Source organism: Choristoneura fumiferana, chromosome 14 (genome assembly GCF_025370935.1).
Source record: "Choristoneura fumiferana chromosome 14, NRCan_CFum_1, whole genome shotgun sequence".
NCBI lineage: Eukaryota > Metazoa > Arthropoda > Insecta > Lepidoptera > Tortricidae > Choristoneura > Choristoneura fumiferana.
In genome coordinates, this window is record NC_133485.1 from 10,320,312 (window position 1) to 10,338,433 (window position 18,122).

At 35.6% G+C, this 18,122-nt stretch overlaps 2 protein-coding genes across 2 annotated transcripts in view; one reads left to right on the forward strand and one right to left on the reverse strand.

The window, feature by feature from the left end:
- The window catches only part of LOC141435103 (ADAMTS-like protein 4), a 441,311-nt gene that overhangs the window by 264,524 nt on the left and 158,665 nt on the right, over positions 1-18,122 (forward strand). The window lies entirely within an intron of this gene.
- LOC141435113 (papilin-like) overlaps positions 1-18,122 on the reverse strand; it is a 45,644-nt gene that overhangs the window by 26,783 nt on the left and 739 nt on the right. The window lies entirely within an intron of this gene.

Below are 18,122 nucleotides of genomic sequence, written 5' to 3' on the forward strand. Positions count from 1 at the left end.
TCAGTTAAATATCCTGAGATTTTAATATGTTATAGTTTTCAAAGTCCTGAACAAAAGGCTCTCAGGGTGCTACCTCTGTTTCCGAGTACCTTTCAGAGTTTAGTTTAGTTTTTTAGAGACTATTGTTCAGGGCTTTGAAATCTATAATATTATATAACATATCAAAACCTCGGGATATTTAACTGAAACCACATTTTCCATACTTTAAGTCCGGGGTCTTTTATCTATTTTTCGATTCAGTTCTTTTTTATTAAAGATTCGTCTTGTTTTTTTTTCTATACGTAAAACTGACCCGTGTTTGACCCGTGTCTCACCTAATCAAAAGTGCAGAAGAGGCCAAAGGTGTATTCTCACTGGTTCAGTTAGTAACAGCCTATTCACTCTAGCCTTGAAGAGCTCTAGCTTGTAATGTTTGTCAAAATACTTCATTATCAAACATACCACGAGAACAACATTGTATTCCAGTAGCAAATCCCGAAACACATCTCAGTAAATGGCAGGCGGTTGTATGATGGTGTACAAGTACCCGGCAACCACACATCACCGGCCACATACTAAAGCTAGTGACACACGCTCGTTTTTCTCGCGGTTTTCAGTAAAAGTTTAACCACAAGTGTGCAGCGTGCTGTTATTTAGTCATAGCCTTTTATGACTCTTGACTACATTTTCGAATGAACATTGTTGTCCAGTGAAATGGAAACGGCTGTTTTCCATTGTGTCTATGTATGAAAGTTATAACAGTGTTCGTGGGTTATTCAGCTTGGTATTTAATGTTTTAGTAGCGGAAATTGTTATTTTGTTACATATTATGTCAAGAAACGAGGAAGTAATATCAACCACACATAAATAATCAGAGATCAATCGTTTCTTTTTTAAAACTGTTATTATATTTGTATCTTCTGCAAAAAAAATGTTGGACCTCTTAATTATCTACAGTATCGTTCAGCTTACACAAATACCTGCATTTAAGTTAATTTGATAGGTAATAGGTAAAAGAAAAAGAATGAAAGAAAGAATAAATTAATTTGCCAAAATTAGGCACAACATAATAAATTACAATTAAAAATAAGACAAGCTTGCATACTCTTACATACTAAATAAAAAGAAAGAAAAGATACATTGTGCCGAAAGAACCATAAGAAGATACTGAAATTGTGGCTACATATTTTTGACGATTTATATTTCCGTCAAAAGGTACAAAATGAGGATAAAAAGAGATGGTGTGTGCGATTGCTGGCGCTCGTGCGTTACACAATACGGCTTCTATTCACGGTACTAGAACTGGTACAGGAAATAGCACTATTTAATAAACACATAGCTTTTCTATAGGTATAGACTTTCTATGACATCTAAACTTACGATGGTGATAAGAAATTTTAATTAAAAAAAGTCTCAATACATTTGGTTGTTTACACAAAAGTTCAGCATAAGTCAAAAACTGCCCATAATCTAAAATCTACCAAATAATCTACCGAATTTTATATAAATGTCTAATCCCCAATTTTGGACTTACGCGGTATTGTTGTATATGCGATGATTTTGATTTACCAATCGGAATGCATCCTACATTCATAATACCAATTTCCTCGATCATGCAGTTACTGGCAGAAAAAAAAGCTAGTGTGACTTTTTTTTTTATTTATGACTTGGTAACGAAAACTTAAAGCCAGTTAGTGTGACATCTTCCTTAACACACGTCAGCACAAAAAGCCGCAACTCCGGCGCACAATCTATTGCCATTAATCAGGAATGCTGGCGCTTGTTTATGTTTACTCTAACTTCACTTGCTGCAATCAAAGCGTTTTTATTTTGTAGTAAATCTTTTTCCCGTTCAAACATTTGCTTTAGAGATGTAAAAGGATCTGATTACAGCGACAGGATACCTTTTTTGGGTATTTTGAAAAGCTTAAATTCAAATAAATACTACTTAAATTTCTTTATAAAATATTTATTTAAGAAAAACGCTTTTCGAAACGCTCAATAAACGTGTTCCTACAAAAGTTCTTGCGTATCTATCTTGTCATTATATTAATACACTATGATATTTTTTATTACCAAAAAAAAACCGTTTTAAAAGCAACATAAGATAACCTAACTAACTTGGAAAGATTTAAAAAAACCCCGATATTGTTATTTGACGGTTGGTTAGAGACCCTGAATATGAAGCTTGAGTGCCCGGGTTCGATCCCCGGCCGGGCAGATATTTGAATGAATAATACGAATGTTTGCTCTCGGGTCTTGGATGTTTAATATGTATTTAAGTATGTATTTATCTATATAAGTATGTTTATCCTTTGCCTAGTATCCATAGTACAAGCTTTGCTTAGTTTGGGACTAGGCAATTGGTGCCAATAATGTCCCATGATATTTTTTAATTACCACCGCAAAGAAACTCGCTTTCACGTCAAAAATCACATCGGAAACGATCTAGATCCATTTAAGAGCTAGGATGCTACAGACGGACAGACATTGGCTTCAAACTCATAACACTCCACTTCTTGCGTGGTTTAAAATGTCTCAATTAAACCAATCAACAGCTTTTTTAAAAGCCTAGAACTCTGCTAATAGACATCAAGACCTAACATGAAATAAACAAGGCGATTACATTGATTGCACCCCGATGTCATTGACTCTGAAACGTAGAAGAATTAATCAACAGAGTAGAAATTTCATAAAATTGCCTTGAATCCTAATTATTGAAATATGTAGGAACCTACTGGGCGAAGCATGCTAGATATCATGGTTTGTATTAACAGTCGAGGTATGCCTGATGAGTTTCGAACCAATTCGTAGTTATTTTTCAGGATAAGTTCGAACGGTAAGCCAACCGTGAACACATATGAATACAAGTTGAAGATAAAAGTATTTTTCAAATTATTGAATAAAAACGTCGAAAACTATCCGTGGCCAGTTTTTAGAATTTTTTTAATGTCGCAGCCATGGGGGTTTTAAACGTAAAACATGTTATACATACTCGCAGACTCACAGCTCTAAAGTTCACAGGTACTATTATTTTAAAAATGCAATAATTTAAACTCTACCCATTAGTTGGCACTCTATTTGTTAATTTCTCTATACTCTGAAATCACGGGTGTCCAATGGTTATATAATTACACCGTAGCCGCAGACTGTTGGCTGTTGACCTATCAAGTAGACAGTATCTATTTATCGTTCGCTTCAATTATTTCTTTCTGGCCTTGCGGCAACGATTTGCAAGTCGTAAAAGTATATTTTCGGCGCCACTTTTTAGCGGTTTGCGTCCCCAATTGGGTAGATTCCTGAGTAATAAAATTGTATTTTATTTAGTTCGTCAGTTAGTTAGAAATATTAGATAATTTGTTATTCAGACAAAAAATATAAAGATTAAAAAAGTTCCATAAATCATAAAAGTCGTAAGCAATTATGTTTATAAAAACATGGTGTTCATTTCGGTGGTATGAGAGCAAAATTATTTCACACGATTTTCTTACAATCGATAGGTACACTTTAAAATTGTAATAATTTTATTGATTTTATTTAAATTATTAATCTGACAATAAAGTTTTCCATAAATATATAAAACAAAAGTAAAAAATAAATACTTAATATTGGTTATTATGTCCGCAAGAAACTGTAGTAGACTAACTGCTTGTTAAAAATATGACTTAAACTCTCCATTTAATCTGCGTTTAGCAGCATCCTGTCGACTAACTACAATCAAGATTATGTAAGATTATAAAAGTGCAACAGACGACACCGTAAAAATATCTTGTGTCTGCTGTGTGACGTCACATCCGCTGCAACGCGTAATGTGCGAAGAATTCTATGCTAGTGTAGTTCCAAAAGATCGTTTTCACCACTTTTTATAAGCTTTTATTTAGTTTCAGCTGTCCCGTTATCTGTCTGTCTGTCTGTCTGTAATCAAATCTTGCAAGTTAAATTTGACCAACTTTCAGTACTCAAATCGACTTAAAATTTGGAATACTTATGTAAATCGCGGGACAATACAATAATCTGGTATTCACATCCTGGTAGTCCGGCCAGGAACGTCTCCGCAGGACGGATAATAGTATCGACTTGAAATTTGGTATGCAAATGTAGTTTGGGTGACAATGCAAGTACAGTCAACAAAAAGTACAGTCGGCAGTAAAAGCTTATTTCTGTCACACATTATGAAACGAAGCTAAAAAGAGATGCTGAATGCGATCGCCAGTGCCAGAGCTTTAGACAATATCTAATGGGGGCTAAAAGACAGGCGAAATATCGCTAGATGGCGTTATTATCGCAAGGTTTTTTTTTTGACGGTCTTGCTTGCAATTGGTTAATAACTAAATGAGCCAATTGCACACAAGACCGTAACGTCAAAAAACCTCACGATACTAACGCCACCTAGCGATATTTCACCTGTCTTTTAGCTCTCATTGTCCAACGCTCTTGGAATCGATTTCATCACTTTTTGTCCCACGGTGTAGAATGAAGGTAGAAAGTAGAAAGAGATGATGAATGGACTAAGAAAATTCTCTCTTCTAAATCTCTACGCTCTTCACAAAGTGGTCGTGGTCATAATATTGTGGATCAGTAGTGAACTTCATAACGACCGTCCTGGGGAATAGTTTGGTGCTTTCTCGTTGCCTTCCATAATGTAGAGCTGAAGTAAGGAGTCCATTGTTTTGCAAGAGAGAACGCTATTGTTCATTTTACGACAACTACGGGGAGCGATAAGTCCGTCATATTCAAAAAATGGGCTCGGCATGGACTAAAGAAAATTACCTATATACCAAATCCAGACCATTTCTAACGATGCTGCAACTTAGGTGACTAAAACTTCAACATTCCATGGTGACGCAATACGCATTGACTGTTAAACACTGTTAAGCAGTGCGATATCGAAAAGCTGTATATCATTTTCTTCGACTTTTGTTTTAAAAGTTATGTAGCTCTGATAGTTGAGAAGGTCGCCTCGATAAGATGTAGCAAAGGTTAATAGTGGCGAGAAAGTACTCCTAAGTAGTAAAATCTGAAAGTGTGTATCCCGGACAGATTACTTATATTGTAAGGGTCTGAGCTTTACGGAAACGTGATTCGTAATTTTGTGATGAAATCAAGAGGCGTAAAAATTACTAATTCTTCTACTGCTGCCCGCAATTTCGTAATATTCTTCATTCTCTATTAAGAGGGAAGCAAAGTACAAAGTATTAACTTAAGGGTTAAGTTTTATTTAATGAAAACTAAGGACAATAACGGCAACCGGTGGATGCAAGTGGCGAGTTGTCGTTTATTTTGGCGTTCTAAGGGGGAGGGCTAAGGAGGCTTTTGTTCCGCTTTGGACGTCTTCCGGTTGCTGATGAAGGACAATACCGATGCTAAATCTAGTGTGATCAAAATCCTTGCGACTTGTCCTCCATCTAATAAACAAGGGATGATAATGAGGTTTAACCAAGCGTTCAAAACGCTCGAATATTCACACAAAACATTTGTTTTATTTCATATGACGACCGGATGGCTAAGTGGTTAGAGAACCTGACTACGAAGCTTGAGGTCTTGGGTTCGAATCAGCTACTCAATGTTTATTTTTGACGGGTCCGTATGGTAGTAATAGTACAAGCTTTGCTTAGTTTGGGACTAGGTCAATTGGTGTCAAGTGTCCCATAATATTTATTTATTTATTTATTTATTCATGTTTGACATGTGACTTCAATATTTGTATGTTTTACAAGTTATACTAAAACTGCTTTGATATGCAGGGCCGGTATCGTAAATCCAGTGGCAGTATAAACTATGGTCACTCTGATCACTTTATGCCCCGGGTCATTCCGTGACTCAACTCACAAAAACCATCAGAACAAAGCCTTTAAACAGCGCCTATTTAGCATTTTTATATGGATTGAGTGTCGGCATTAAAAGCTCAAAAACGCATTTAGGGTAACGGTTCACATAATTCTTTTGTACGTTTAATTGTGAAATGGATCATTAAACAATCCAATTTGGTTTCATCTGGGGAAAATTTGGGATTTTACTTATTTGTATTGATTGTGGCTATAATAGATGTAAAACCGGCCAAGAGCGTGTCGGACACGCCCAAGATAGGGTTCCGTAGCCATTACCAAAAAATTAAGTAATATTTTTCTAAGGATTTCGTATTTTGTACGGAATCTTCCAAGTTTAGGTATTTTTTATACCTTAGGCTGCTAATCACCCCCAGTTTACGTCTATGGGAGGTACCCTAAATAAACTTTTTTTTGTATTTTTAATGTACCATTTTGTCGGCATAGTTTACATACATATCTGTGCAAAATTACAGCTTTCTAGCATTGATAGTCCCTGACCAAAGCCGCGGACGGACAGACAGACAGACAGACAGACATAGCGAAACTATAAGGGTTCCGTTTTTGCCATTTTGGCTCCGGAACCCTAAAAATGGAACGAATGCTGACAAACGAGTAATAGTTGCCATGACGTTTTGATCACATTATACCTTATGTCAAAATTAGACATTAATGACATTGTATTAAGAACCACGGCACGCGTCATCGTGAATGACTCTACCTATACAGTACTGCATGCTTTCAGTACTGAATAGAACACTAATTTTTGATGGATAGCAAACGAGCAAGTGTGTCTCCTGATGGTAAGAGATCACCACCGCCCATAAACATCTGCAACACCAGGGGTATTGCAGATGCGTTGCCAACCTAGAGGCCTAAGATGGGATACCTCAAGTGCTAGTAATTTCACCGGCTGTCTTACTCTCCACGCCGAAACACAACAGTGCAAGCACTGCTGCTTCACGGCAGGATTAGTGAGCAAGATGGTGGTACCAATCCGGGCAGACCTTGCACAAGGTCCTACCACCTGCATATACAATCTGCTAATTTTATTGTTGGTACTCATGCTATTTAGGTAAGTGGTTATATATGAAAATTGACCAATTATTCCACAATTAGGGTTTTTCGACTGCCGAAATACCGCCAGACGGCGTTAGTATCGTGAGATCCGTTTGACATTTCAGTCTTGCTTGCGATTGGCTCATTTAGTTATTTAACCAATCACAACCGTGTCAGAAGCCGTGGTGGCCGAGTGGTTTGACCTATGGCCTCTCAAGCAGAGGTTCGTGGGTTCAAACCCCGGCTCGCACCTCTGAGTTTTTCGAAATTCATGTGCGGAATTACATTTGAAATTTACCACGAGCTTTACGGTGAAGGAAAACATCGTGAGGAAACCTGCACAAACCTGCGAAGCAATTCAATGGTGTGTGTGAAGTTCCCAATCCGCACTGGGCCCGCGTGGGAACTACTGCCCAAGCCCTCTCATTCTGAGGGGAGGCCTGTACCCTGCAGTGGGACGTATATAGGCTGGGATGATGATGATGAAGCGGGTCAGAAATGTCAAACGGACCTCACGATACCAACGCCATCTAGCGAGATTACACTTGTCGATAAACTCTCACTACCATTTCCAATATTAAATGTTTACTTAATTCAATTATCTAGAGGGACTAAAGTTATTGCACCATTATAATTATAAAGTAACAAGACAATTAGCTATGTTGAAAGAGATTTAATAAAATATCAAACCATTCTTCACATCTTTATGTCGCCGCGTCTTATTATTTTTAAGTTGACATCAATTCTCAGATTACAGTCAAATAGAGAGATTAACATTAATAATAACTTACTTGGGAATCGAGTTAATAAAGCTGTAATCCACTGTACCGACAACAAATTATAATAGGATTAAAGTTTTTCTCTGAATGTCATTTTGATTGTACAATAGTTTTAAATCGGTTTAAAATTACATCACTTTCAAGACACTGGCCGGTGATACTTTTTTAACCGACTTCAAAAAGAGGATATAATATTTATTAGTAACTCGTGCATTTGCTCTTGAAAATCATCATTTGGCGAAGTGAAACTGATGATGAAGACCACAGTTGACCGTCGGAGTTACTACTCAATAACAAGTATTTCACGGGTTGAATTTTAATTACTTTTACACAGTTGCTAAGCAATTTATGTTCCTCGTAATGTATATGGTAAAACGGGTGGTGAAGCACCAGGACTCCTCAATAATGGACGTCTCTGCATCGGAAAAAGCAATCTGTCGTAAAAGGTGACGAGCAGTTGATATTAAACTATTGTATCTTAGATTATTTACACTAAAAATCGTGAAAAAAAAACTTACCTATTACAAAAAATTTAATCGACTACAAAAAACCATGAAATTAATTTTCTACCAGTCTGAAGTCGGTCGGTGCCTCAGCACGAGCCAGCAGGAGTGATTGAAGCCCAACATATAATGCGTAGGTGAGGTAGATGACTAAAGATCCACTCCTGCTGGCTCGTGCTGAGGCACCAACCGACTTCAGACTGGTAGAAAATTACTTTCATGGTTTTTTGTAGTAGGTTCAATGTTTTGTTATAAAATTTTTGTTTACAATATTTATATTTTTGTTTAACCTATTAAAATAGCCATATCATATTGTATTTATAGAAATTCAATGAGTAAACGCTACCAGCCTTTTGGGCACAATGTCACTATTTCTAGATTAATTTAGTTTTGGGGCACTATTTTTTAATTTAGTTATGTAATTTCTGTTTTTTATTTAATGTAGTATTTTTATCTCAATTAAATTGCAATGAAAAATACATTTACTTTAGTGTGTATGAGTTTTCATCTAATTTTCAGTTCGTGATTTCCGTAAGAGATCCTCGCAACCAAGACAACTTTGGAAATTTGTGAATTGAAGTCACAGCCAGCAGCTTTTAGAATCCATGGCCAGTAAATAATGCGTCGTAATTATTCTTTTGGTTTAAAACATTTGGATAGTATACAAAAAGGAGCAACTTCTAAGACACTGAACTGGTGAATTCATAAAGCATGCAACAATTTTTGCAACTTTTAAAATATTTCCGAATAAGGAAAGAACTTACGGGTACAATGTTTTGCAGACGGAGCTCTATCTACCCTCAATTTTGTGCGTCGATGGCATGCATTTCTTCGGTCTGTCCATGTTACATACAATAATGTTTTATTTACTTCTTGGATCTTCTTGGACTAATTGGACTATACTTAGCTTGTGATATCTCTTCTCATTCCCCACCACTGCATACTTACTGACCTTGGCTGTATTCATTAGGTAATAAATGGAGTCATGTTGCAAGAGAATCTATCATTTAGAACAACGCTAAAATACAGTAGAAGACTATCCTAAAAAGGTATTGATACAAGTTTGCTATTAATAAGACTTTCTAGCTTTTAAACAAAACCGTTAGCCGCAAATCACTTTCCAATTTAACCATAAAAAAATGTAGAGCCCCCAAATCCTTTTTTAACCAGTTCGATACTTAGATACCAATTAAGTTAATCAAAACACACCGAGCTATATAATAATCGTATAAATAATTAAATTATCGGGTGAACCGAGTGGAATGCAGCCGCGGACCAGAACAGAAATCGGGGGTATTAAACTTGAGTATTTTGATAGAGTAGTTTAACTTTTGTTAATAAAATTGCTGGAGTCATGTATCTGACCGTTCGTATTTTATATAAATTACCCAAGTACTCTTACCTAAAATATTAAGGGATTGCAAAATATTTTTCACTTCTTATGCTCGTAAAGTTCGTCTTTATGCTGGATCTAGTCGACATAAAATGACTTTTTATGCTCTAGTGCATAAAGTAAAATCTTCGTCTAATGCCAAGGCAATCAGGTATAATCAGCCACAAACAAAGAAGTTTCTACATATTTTTTTAAATAATTTTTAATTTATATAAAACTAAAAATCAATCAAATCAGTCAAAATAGATCAATAAAACTAAAAATATTTAATTATAATAGCAATTCGTAAACAATAAAAGGCACAATTGAACAATTGTTTCCACTGTTGCTATTTCATTTCCTTGCCATCGAAATGAAATGCAGAGTGTAAAACTCGAGCATTAAACCCATTTTCCCCTCGACGTGTCTATCCACCCTCGCCGTACCGGCTCGGGTGGTTATACGAACGCTTTGTTTTATGTTCTTGTTGTATCTACTATTCGACGTAGTCATCATCATCATCATCTCATCTCGTTTTATATACGCCACACTGCTGAGCATAGGCCTTCTCTCAAAATAAGAATCTTATAGTTCCCACGCTGGCCCAGTGCGGTATACAAACTTCACAAATGCCATTTAATTTACGATTTTCCAGATTGCCAAGGATCGATTTTGCCAGACAGATGGGCTGATAGTGATGGGTTATTAGCGAGGTGCCATTGTCCAAAACAAGCAAAAGTTGTGCAAAAACAAATAAAAAAAAACATTTTTTTTAAATCTCAAGTGTTTTTACAAATATTTAGTACCATAATGCGCCATCATATCACATAAATCAATCAAAAAATATTTCAATGTGGTACGCTATCTACTGATTTGAAGTGAGTGCGTCCCTTTTTGAAGTCGGTTAAAAAAATACTAACACGCTCATCACTCCCTGTAGACGTACTTGTTATACGACGGTCGCCAGCGGCCCAAAATCACTTTACTATCGTATCTATATGTAAATAAATTTAATTTTACAGCGTGTCTCACATTAATCGGCTGGCAGGCACAGGGTGATCGGTGTTTCGAAATATAGAGCTGTAACAGTTCTCTACGAACTTTAGAAAACATTTATTAGTAATAGAGTACAATCGAGACCACATTTGAAGTCAACGATTTTTTCATATTCCACCGACTTTTAATGTCTGGAATGATACTAAATTTAACCGAATAATTTATTTATTTATTTATTAGTTAGGTTCAATTACATATTGTAAACAACAGTACAACTTAAATCTTACAAGAATAACATGAGAATGTCTACAACACGATTACAATTGTACACAGTATTTATGCACACCATAATTAATCATATTAACATAATTTCTAATTACAAACTTGTACCTATACAATACTTAACCCTATTTCATTTAATTTTACCTGTTTATTTCAATTTACTTTAATTTGTTTAGGTAAATTAAATTACAATTTTAGCTTGGTGAGTTTAATTTATTATAATTCATAATTTGAATAAGTTTCATTTGTTTAATTTAATCCAATTTAACTTGTAGTTTTGTTCATTTGATTTGTCATTTAATTTTAACAGTTTAATTCAATTTTAATCGTAAAAATTCAATTTAATTGCATTTAATCCATGACTTAATTTAATTTGTTCTATTGAATTGTTATTTGATTGCCTACCTACATTAATTTCATATTCGTTGGATACAACCCGTGGCACGCAAGTGTAGCAGTGACTATTATTGCGCATGAGTACGAAATAAGGTGTCGTGGGGGACTGAGGGATGCGCGGGGTAGGGTGCTTGTGCCATAAGCGCTGATTGGCGAGCGCGACTGTCACATCCGCAGAACTTTTTGAATAGAATAACAACGGTAGTTTGCGAGGCTTGGCAAAGGAGGGTTATGTTTTTCGTGCATATGTATGTATGTGGTGTCCTCGCTACAGCCTAAACGGCTGGACGGATTTTAACATATGAGATATCATTGGATTCGTTATAACTGTCGGGGTGACATATAATATTTCTATATGGCGTCTGCGAAAAAAATATGGCGGAGAAATGAAAAAAATGTAGCCTGCAGACAATAATAAATTATAACACTTTTAATGCACCTACAATTTTCACAGAAATATCAAAAAAGTATAAACTAAGACATTAAATTAATAAAAAAAACCGACTGCCTTAAAAACTAAAAGGAAGAAAATAAGCAGTCCGACTGTTGAACTTTAAATTAGCTACTTAACAGAGTTCTAGACCACTAGACTCATTTACTTCTTTTTAGTTTTTAAGGCAGTCGGGTTTCTGTTTTTTTTTATTTACTTACTGTATGCGACGATTTGGATGGCCACTAATTGAACTCGCTCGCACACATTATCAAGTTTAATTTAAATACTAGGCAAAGTTGTAGTGTCACATATTTACGGCAGCAGAAAGATATTTCGTGGCCGAATGCCTTTAATTAGATACTAAAGACATTGTCACATCACTTGCCGCGTAAATGGTAACACAATATTGCAAAATGTCACTCGCAATTCCTAAGGATACCTCAAAATAACCTAAGGAGAATAATCTCCGTCATAGGTAACTCAATCGCTGAGTTAATACGCTCGCCCATTACGCGCATATCGGGTTCACTTCCTGCGCTCGCGCAGAACTGCAAATCTATTGGTATCTATAGGTCTATTGGGTTATTTGGGTCTATTATAACATTCACACTTATCATGCTCCTTAATTTCGTATTTATGCTGGAAGTAAGTAATATAAAAATACTTTTTATACTTTAGTGCATAAATTAAAATCTTCGTCTAAGAATGCAATTCGGCGCCAATAGCCACGAGCAATATAATTATTATACTTATAAGCTTTTCTTTTTTCATAATCCTCGTTCGATATACCTTTAACATAAGTTTTGACCTCCAAACACGTTTGGACGACCAGATGGCCTAGTGGTTAGAGAACCTGACTACGAAGCTTGAGGTCCCGGGTTCGATTCCCGTGTCGGGGCAGATATTTGTATGAAAAATACAAATGTTTGTTCTCGGGTCTTGGGTGTTTAATATGTATTTAAGTATGTATCTATCTATATAATTATATTTATCCGTTGCTTAGTACCCATAACACAAGCTTTGCTAAGCTTACTTTGGGACTAGGTCAATTGGTGTGAATTGTCCCGTGATATTTATTTAATTATTTATTTAAACAGTGGCGTAGCGTAGTTGGGGCGGAGGGGGTGGTCCGCCCTGAGCGGCACATTTAGGGGGCGGCAAAGTACCATAAAAATTTAATGGTATGTGTGAAGTTCCCAATCCGTCCTGGGCCCGCGTGGGAACTACGACCCAAGTGTTCATTCTGAGAGGAGGACTGTGCCCAGCAGTGGGACGTGTACAGGCCGATGATGATAATTCCATAACAAAAAAAATGTCGCACCTAGGATTCGGACCGATTAGAATGAGTACCCTAAATAATAGAGGTGGCAAAATTTTCTTCCGCCCCGTGCGGCTGATACCCACGCTACGCCACTGCCTCTAAATCCTTCTAGTTTACAGATTTGCTCTGTATTCTAAATTATATTATTTGTTCTAAAAAATATTTTTTTTTTTTTAATTTTTCCCTTCACGATACAATACAATACAATACAAAGACTCTTTATTGTGCACCAGACATAGTAAGCGATACAGAAAACAGATGCACAGAGAAAAAAATACAAGGTGACTAATAGGAGTCCTTATCGCTTAAGAGCGATCTCTTCCAGGCAACCTTATGGTTATAGTCAAAATACCAAAAACTCCACTCGTGACCACGGCAACTGTAACGTTGCCGAAACGTCGAGGTAAATATTACTCGTGTAAAAATAGCGTGATAAGTCCCGTTTATGGTATTTGACTATGAGTGAGAATCACGAGAGTTTAAAACCTTATGGTTATGTTGGCACGATTATGTTGTAGTAAGCCGTGGTGGCCTAGTGGTTTGACCTATCGCCTCTCAAACAGAGGGTCGTGGGTTCAAACCCCGGCTCGCACCTCTGAGTTTTTCGAAATTCATGTGCGGAATTACATTTGAAATTTATCACGAGCTTTGCGGTGAAGGAAAACATCGTGAGGAAACCTGCACAAACCTGGTGCGTGTGAAGTTCCCAATCCGCACTGGGCCCGCGTGGGAACTATGGCCCAAGCCCTCTTGTTCTGAGAGGAGGCCTGTGCCCAGCAGTGGGACGTATATAGGCTGGGATGATGAAATTCACTTATGTAACTTTTTAAGAAGATTAAAATTGAAATACGATTGATCCCTTTGGTTTTGATAATAATAAATAGTTTCTAAGATTAAAAGCTGTTCAAATATTTAAACATTTTTTTTTATTTGTTTTACAAATACTTAACTTTTGTTTTTTTTTATACAGGAAACCCGCGTTGTAGGTACTTACTGTATTGTGAAGAAAATGAACAGTTTATTCAATCTCGATAAACTCACGAGTGAAGTAGATAAATTGTAAAACCGTATTTAATCTTTATAGAATAATAATAACGTACCATTTAGAACCCATGATTAGGCAGTGAATTAAATTATGCAAAAATACTTGTTTAAGTTCACAGGATGCGTTTACATGCTATTCTGCAGCGGATAAGCCTATTTTATAACTATCATGACACTTAAGTATATTCATGTATTAAATGTGCTATTATAATTAAAACTTACTCAGGCGCAACTTTAACACCTAGGAAGAGCAGGAAGACTGCTATAATTATCTTTCAGCGGTCCGAGTCAAATTTTCGTTTTATGAACATGAAACTTAATGTAACTTACGAGTATGAATGAGACAGATCGATGTCACATTACAATGAGACCTTATAAAAGACACAGGCCCTAGAAGATTTAAGCTTGCAAAGAATTTGTAAATATCAAAATCAAACTATTTTTCTGTTGGTAGATGTCTTTTTCGTGTCTTTTTTCACTTTCAAACCATAATTGCCAAGAAGGATGCGTCGCAAGAAACTTAAATAGCAGAAAGTCATGTGACAACAAATTTTCAAAAGAAAAATCATATTGCAGTTTATTCATTTAATACTCATGTGAACAAAGCAAATAATAAAAATAAATAAGAGATAAAAATCATAAAGGTATTGGAAACATTTCGTTATGCACCTATTTACATTTTGTTTTTAAAACAATGTTTTTTCTTGTAAACATATGAAAAAGTGTACTTGTTGTTGAAGGTCCTAATAAATAAATAAATAAAATAATGTATGTGGTGTAATAGTTAGGAAATACTAAGCTTACTTGAGGTGTAACTAGTCTCTATAAAAAAAAATATACTTCTTATCTTTCGTGGCTGGAAAAATATTTTGTAATCAGTGTACCGATATGTATAATACTCGTAGTTTCAATCTCATAGAATCATGAATTTTTAAATGCAATGCTTTTATTAATGCGGTAACATTGCCCCTGAAAATTTTAAAATTTACTCGGAATTTTCTTCACTAATATGTTTTTATCAACAAAAAAAAAGTCAACTTTACTCTTCCATACGCACTAAATAATGATGCTTAGAGTGAGATAGTGACGTGTTGAGACTGTGTAATGTGATTGTGTATTAACAAGCGTCCTGCCCGCGAGTCATAATGCAATCTGACATCAATTACAGGTGGAGCTTAAGACTGCGACAGAGTGTGGTATAAAATAAAACGTTTAATCAAATCACATCATACGAAAGAGTTTGACAGTGATATTGTTACAAAATTAAAATTAAGACTAGTTTACTCACTTAATGATAACTAAGTAAGTATAATTTTCTACCACTCGTATTTATTTCAAATGCATGGCTAATTTTTATCATAAAATGAGGTAAAAAAAATAGTTATAATAATAAAATTATAAAGGTAATTGATATCACAATTAGACATGGGTAAGTTGTAATAATCAGGCCTGCAAAAATTATAAAGGAAGATATAACTGATGATACAAATAACTTTTTAATGAGCACCACATAATAAACAATTCAGAAATACAAAAGAATTTGAAAACAAAACCAAGAAAGTGCAGATACAAACCGACGATGTAATGATGTGTTAAAATGAAATATTATTTATCCCATCATCTACGTAACTTGTCTTAGACGTTCAGCTCTACTAGACTTTGCATTAATAAACCCTTGAGGCAGTTTACTACTAACCCTAGCCAATCGGATTCATCGTTCCCGCCAGCAATCCTGGCTACTGGCTATGCAAATACACAATGAGCTGATATAGATCTGAGTGAAGCGAGTACAGTTCATGTTTATACTTCTAGCGATGTCAGATTGGGCAACGCTGGAAGGTTGAGAGTTAATGTGCGTCGAACGGGGTACTGGCTTTTCGGCGAAAATATTTTTCCCAAAACAAAAATCAAAACTTATTCTGCAAAGGGCTCTTATGACACTTTTTATACTACCAGCGCTTTCGAAAAGACCATCATTGCTAATAAGAATTCCCTGTAAGAAACTAGGCAGAAAGTCATTTTTCGAAATTATTAGTTTCTCAAATATAATTAATTTAATCAGACGTTACTTTGTCGAGGTCCATATCATTGAACTATAAATACTAACTAAATACTTAGCTCATCCGCGACCACGTTTTGCGTTTTGGTTGTTTGTAGTTCGTTGATTAATTAATTTCTCAACTGTTTCATATGGACGAACGATTTTTCTCTGAAACTGTAGATTATTGAAGATATATTTCAGGAAGATCGCTGTAGAGCCCTATAGGTTAAGTTAGGTAATTTTTTAAAAATTCGTACTGTTTCAAAAAAATGTTTAAAAAAAAAGATTCACTTTGAACTGTTTCATATTCATAACAATTAAAAAGTGAATCTTTTGGGAAACATAATTTTCGGTGGAAAATTAGAAAACGCATCGAACGGCTTCTATGCTATTGGCTTAAAAATAGATACGATGCAAGCTGATTGAGTGATTATCTTACACCGAGAACCAAGAAAAAATACAAAGTGAAAAATCAAAAGTAATTGTGAAGCTAAATGCGAGATTAGACGAGTATTAAGTAGGTAATCAAATACCCTACCTATCAGAAACCCCTAATTCTTTAATTTTAGATTTTCAAAAGTCTCTAATCCCCTGATTAGTTATAGGATTCTGAAACTCCATAATCACATGTATTAGGGTTGTGAAAACTCCTGATTCTATATTTCTAGAATTTTCAAATCTCCAGGTTCTAGATTTCTACGGTTGTTAAACACCTGGTTCCCCATTTTCATCAAAGCCCCTACTTTCCGGTTTCTAAGATTTTCAAAGGTTCTATTTTCCTTCTACATTCCTAGGGCTTCTCATTTCAGGGTTGGCAATAACTTGAATTCACTATTTCTAGGGTTGCCAAAACTCCTATTTCCCCATTTCTAAGGATATGTTAAACCCAGGGGTTATCAAAGCCCACGGTCCTCGCTATATGCAGCACTATAGCGTCGCCCTAAGGCTGAATAACCTGTTATCGTGCACGTGGCGCATCGCAGTGCAAACATGGTCGACACAGCAGTGCGGGAGGACAGGCTGGACATTGGCTATTGTAGACATTAAAAATTAATAAAAAACAAAGGTGGTGGAATATTTCGGAGTTCTTAAGTGGTTGTAAATGCCTTAGCCTGTTGTAAAATTAAAATTGTTGACACAAATTTGACTACAAAATAAACAGATGGAGTTCAAAAGTTGAACATTTAAAGCATCACCAGTACATTGAGACTGGAAGTCTTTGGTAATATTTTGAAAAACATAATAATTTAGTTACAGTTTGTAGTCACAGAACTTTTTTGTGCTTCAAATGCTTACGTACAGTCAGCAGCAGAAATAAATGAGCAGTGGCATTAGTCATGTTGCAGCTGTACTACAACTATAGAAAAGATTAAATGCAAATATTATTTATTCGTTTGTTATATTTATTTTCTCTTCATTTCAATACGCCTAGTTTTTTCTATCGTCTTCGCCAGAAAACGCAAGTGGCACATCTTGCTCTACGCAATCTGTGCTCGCGATCTGCAGGGAACACTGCACTATCTCTGTACAGATTATAGATAGATCGCTGAACTAACGGCAGCGTGAACTGCGGGGTGACAGATCCGTTTGTAACAATATATACAGCGTGTATTTTTGATACTACCTCAAACTGTAACCAGGCGAAGATTAAGTGCTGTGAACCGATATCAAAACAAATTGTTAATTTAGATTTAACTACCAGAGCGTAATTAATTTTTGAAATATTTTCGAGCAGCAATGTAATGCGTACAAAGCGTTTTGAATAAAAACAAAGTAGTATCGCGTAGTGATACATTGCGTGCTAATTAATTTTGTACGGAAAAAAATAAGTCTATTTTTTTTACTAAAACATAATAAACTAAGATTATTAGGGCCTCCACTAACTGCCCTTAAAGTTTGAGGTAGTATCAAAAATACACGCTGTATATTGGTGTATTAGACACAAGACCAGCGTTTCTTAACATTTTTGGCTCGTGACCCAAAATGTTAATATACTTGTAGCCCGTGATCCTAAACTAGCCCAAAATTTACGTCAAAGTAAAATATTTTTGTGACGCTTTTATCAGAGAAACCCTGCGACCCATCCCAATAC